Source organism: Falco biarmicus, chromosome 3 (assembly GCF_023638135.1).
Source record: "Falco biarmicus isolate bFalBia1 chromosome 3, bFalBia1.pri, whole genome shotgun sequence".
NCBI classification, from domain to species: Eukaryota; Metazoa; Chordata; class Aves; order Falconiformes; family Falconidae; genus Falco; species Falco biarmicus.
Window position 1 is genome coordinate 16,853,665 of NC_079290.1, and position 5,126 is coordinate 16,858,790.

Consider the following 5,126-nt stretch of genomic DNA (forward strand, 5'->3'; position numbering starts at 1 on the left):
GCTGCAACTGTGATTGTAAGTAGAATCTGAACCTGGGACCTCGGTCCTGTTTCCTGCTGGGAATAGATCAGCTAGGAGAAGGCAATACAGTGCCTGTTGGCATGCAGGTGTGAATAAGAAATAGGATGGTAAGGACAAAACTTTTCATTTAATCTTGTATCTGTGTGCTCTAAGTAGGTATTTAATCTCCAGAGGCTGTTCTGCTGTTATTCTGATGTTGCCTCTGACATGTTAATTAGGTCTAAGGATGCTTTCATTTTCATAAGTCTTTTCACCAAGAGAAGCTTAATTGATTTAAAGTATCCAGGTGAAAAGCAAAGCCTGTTCTGCTTAATTTCTAGGATTGGTAAATACTAAAAAATAAATATCTGGTATTCCTCTCCTATATTGCTCTCTGGTTCTGCTCTGTAGGTGGAGGGCATGATTAGCATATGATCTCCTTGCAGTTATGCAGAAAGACCATTCAAAACTGACATATTCTTAAAAGTAGGGTCCTGCATTTACTCATTGTAAAGCAACATAGTCAGGGCTGTGCAATAAAAGATGATAATGTCTGCAGCAGCATTCTCCATGTATTAGTATACCCAGGTGAGACCATTCCTGTGGAGCAGGTATACCCTGTTTTATCAGTAGTGGACATAGGGAATACATTGTCTCTCAAGCCAAACCATCAGACAAGAAAAACATCTGACAAGTCAGGGAGGAGTATAGAAAAGGAAGAGGACTATTAAAAGATAATGCATGAGAAGATACATTATTTCTTCAAGGCGTATTATGTTGACCTGGGAAAGAATGCTTTTCTGTATAAAGACAATAGCAATGAGATTTCCTGCTTATGAACATTTATTATTACCTTTGGGGACCACTTTAGGAAGTAAGGGATTCCTGGTAGCTGTAGGACTTCTATTTCCGTCCCTCTGACTCAGGGAACTGCACCTTTCATTTGGATTTTAGAGTGCCCTTACAAGGCTTGATCTTTGAGACAAGAAGTCAGGTTTCTTAAGCTATCTAAAAGTGCGCCTGTTTTGTTTCCTTTGTGCAGCTCTTCTAAGTCCTTCAGCAAAACCAGCCAACGTTTCCTGCTACCTGCCTCTGTTTTACCTGCTACCTTTTCAGCCAGTGATTAGTCACTTCTCACTCTGCTATCCCAGCACAGGATTACAGCGGTGCCTTCTGGAATGAGGTATCTTCCCTGATCAAGGAGAGGCTCCCAGCACTTTGGTGCAGTCACCACCCGGAGTTACAGACACACTGTGACGGACTACTCATCCCAGAAAACAGGAAAAGTACTACAGCTTCTTCAGGGACCACCCTTTCTGAACTGAGAGGTCTTCATCTTTTAGCACAGCAGACCTTTGCTTTTGGCTGGCAGCCACTGATCTGTGCTACAATCAGACTGAAATCATCCTTTTTTCTGGGTGCTATGTCTCACTAAATAACATACGTGAAGAATACAAACTGGGTGTTTGATTCCAGCTTCCTCTCAACTGTCTCCGTAACAGCTTTACAGCCTTAGGACTACTGTGGCACATTGCAATGTGAGTTTCTATTATGCAGACCTTGCATCCCCTGGAAACTAGACTAAATCTACTGCTTTACAGCAAAAAAGCAGATTTCCCTCTTTAACAGGACCCTGCGTTGCATCCAAAGTAAGAAGTGAAAGTAGGGGAAAAAACTTTCTATCCACCCTTAACATTTTTGCTGGTCAGCTCATAAGCCTGTCATTGAACAAAACACAGCATTCTGCTACTCGTTAATACGAGTGGCAACAGTTTATTGCTGTGGGAGTGCCCAAAAGATGCTTCCTGTCTCCCAGGGCAACCTCAAGCTTGCATGGAACAAACTGTGAGAAAATCCTGCTGTACTTATTCGTGCCCTTCTTGTGATTTACCACTCACGACCGCTGCAAAACCAACAGCAGAGAAATGACAACAGTGGAGTGTGCTGGCTTTGACAGATGCTCATTGTTATCTCTCCAGTTGTTATTCTGTGGTTGCCTCTTCCTAACAGTTGACTTTGTATGCTGATATCATGTATAAATCTCTAGTTCCATTCAGGGGTGGAAGTAGTAGAGCAAGTACTAACTGGAAAAGAACCGATGACTCAGAAGACTAAACATTCTTCATATTTATCAGGAATAAATATTGATGCTAGAGAGATTTACATTCAGTAATGGTTAAAAATTGCAGTGTGTTGATGGGGCACTGAGTTCCTTGTGCAGCCATGACTCCTGTTGACTTTGGAGGTTGTTGCAGGGGTGCAGTGGAGGTTGGATTTGGCATTTCTGAATTAGATTTTGTAATCCCAGGAACTTCTGGGGAAAAGAAAAAGGAGAAAGAGAACAGTGTTTGGAATTTACATTTTATTCTTTAGAAGTAACTAATAAAGGAAACTACTTTGCTATGGCTATACACTTTCCTTTCCATAAAGTTAACATAACCAGTGACTCAATTTTTCAGTGATTTCACTCTGCAAATAAAAAGAAGAAAAGGTAAATCACTGGACATTAGTCAGTGCATGCTGGGCCAAATTCCACACGTACATACGTGTATCCTGACTAAAAACTATGCACTTTATCAGTGGGAGACATTAATACTCGTCCTTGTCCATGAAGAACAAGCCTAGGGCTGGCGAAGGACAGCCAAAGACCAGTGCAGCTCCCCAGCTCTTCTGGGATCTTGCTTCCGCACTCATGCCTGTCCCTGTTGTGTTGCAATCTGGCAGCTCTCACATGTCCTTGCAACAAGGATGTACCATGTTGAGCTTTTCGCAAGAAAGGAAGGAAAGCCTCAAATAATGAACTCAATGCAAAGGAAGAAGGAAAATACCATTTTCAAATGCCAGACCTGTTTTATAAATTGCAAAGGCATTTGTGCTTTTCAGAAGGAAGTCCCTCAAATACACTGCTGTTCAAACCAGTTCTTAGGTGCCAGAGATCTGCAAAACTCCCAAGAGGCTATATATGCTTTGCTTAAAAATTGTGACATTTGCACACAATTTGAAGCAGCCATTGGGAGAAAGCTTATTAAGAACAAGTATTTCTAAAAACATTAAACGAGGAGGTGCAGTTTGGCTCTGGATTAACTGCTGAATATAAGAATATACAGAAATCATATAAACTTCATTCATTTAAGAGATGTGTCAGAGACTAAGGGCTATTTGTAAGAGGGTTCACCACAGGAGCAGTGAGTCAGCTTCTTTGAGGAGCTGGACTATTCTGACTCCCAGTCCTGTGTCCCCATCACTATCAAACATATTTTGTCTCACTCTTAAGTCTTTCAGCAACAGCTGAGCTGCTTGAAGCATTGATCTGAAGCCTGAGGGACTCCTGATGTAATACATAAAAATAAATACAAATACAAATATCAATATCAATAATAATAATAATAACAGTAACAACAACAATCTTTACTAAATGCCATTTAAATTCCCTCTTATTGTTAGCCACTAACAAAAACTACCATGCTCCCCTAGGTCCTGCATAAAAAATCCAGTGCAGCCTTGAAACATAAACGTCCACTGACAGATGAAGCAGATTTCATTAGCCATTTCCTGTATGATAAATATCTTGCTGTTATTAATGTCCTGCTAAGTAAACATTAGCAGTGTTAAAATGAATACTAAACAAAAATCATTATACAGTAGTAGATTAACATGAGTGGCAATGCAGTTCATCTATCATAGGCAAATACTTTCCTGTGGTCAAAATCATCCTGAGATGAAAACAAATGTATGAAATATGCTGAATTTTTGCTCACTGTAATATCAGTTCTCATGTTATTGTGTCCTCCCTGAGTATTTTTGGTAGTCAGAATAGTAAGTGAATACATGAATATTCTTTTGATTAGTTTTTCTAAGTAAAATCTGTTCAACAGACTATATGTAGTGTCTGCCCGGAGTAGCATACAGTTTATATAAGACAGAGAAACAGTACTGGAGAATCCCAAAACTGAATGAATGTTTTTTCAAATTTTATTTTATTTTATTAGCAGTTTGTACTTCGTATACTACTATTTATGAAATTCTGCCATATTAAGCCTCTCTAAACCCCTGAGGTCAGACTAGCCTCACTCCAACATATCCTTATGTCTCCTGGCCAGAACGGTTTTCCTAGGAACGGCCTTATTATTTATTTCTGTCATCACTCTTATGAAATCACCTGTCCCTACTCATTTCAAAGACAACTTACCTTGTGTTTATTTGTGATGGGGGTGAGTTATGAAAGGGCTGTGAATCCAGATGGCAAGGTGGCTGGAGCACTATCAGGAACGCAGAAAGGCTGCTGGGCTGCATAACCCTGGCCGGGCTCTTTAACCTCCTCCCTTTCTCCAGCTCCCACAGGGGCTCGTAGCTCTTTGCCACCTCCTGGGGTGCTGTGAGGATTAATTCCCTGGCAATCCCTCAAATGCTATGAAGATGGGTAACAACAAAGAATTGCACATAGTTAAGCCCGCAGAGCACCCCTCAAATCTTCCTTCAGTTTACTCTGGCACGTGTCTCCTATTCAGCAGGCTCCACCTATATATATATATATATATATATATTTTGTTTAGCTTTGCTATTTTTGAATATGTATTCATATTTAGCAGTTTTGATTAAGTCAGCATCCCTTAGCACCAGGTATTGGATCATACAGAGATATGGGCAGTCCTTAGCAGCTCTGGCAATAGAAAAGTGCAAGAGGCTTTCAGGGTCTCTTCTGCACAGTCTTCCACAGAAATTCTGCTGAAAAGACCAAAATTACTTCTCAGCAATTTAACCCCATTGAGCAACACCAAGACAAGTTATCTGAAAGAGGAACCTCACCTAGAAACTGCAGTTTGCAGAATAATCTGCCTCAGTTTCTACAGATGCTTTTGCCTTATCTATGAAACAGCAGTTGCACATCCAGTCCTCTGTTTCTAGAAAAAGCTCAGCCTAACTCCAGGCGCAGAACAGACATTTTGCCCCTGACAGTGACAGGAAATAACTGGGATCTCTAAGAACTTCATATGTCTTTTGCAATAGACAAGTTATTATGGCATTAGCTACACGTGCTACTGACTGTGCCCCTGTTGTACTTTCACCTTCCTGCCAGAAACTGAACCTTTGTTCTGTGACTCAAGCGTAATGAAATTGCTTTTCAG

The 5,126-nt window shown here is 40.6% G+C and overlaps 1 long non-coding RNA gene across 1 annotated transcript; it reads right to left on the reverse strand.

Annotated features, from left to right (window-relative positions):
• Nucleotides 1-2,103: 2,103 nt before the first annotated feature.
• On the reverse strand, nucleotides 2,104-4,592 carry LOC130146213 (uncharacterized). Its single transcript, XR_008820789.1, has 2 exons — nucleotides 4,190-4,592; nucleotides 2,104-2,314 (listed from the first exon to the last, which is right to left on the reverse strand). It is a non-coding gene; the product is annotated as an uncharacterized LOC130146213 (long non-coding RNA).
• Between the last annotated feature and the right edge of the window lie 534 nt (nucleotides 4,593-5,126).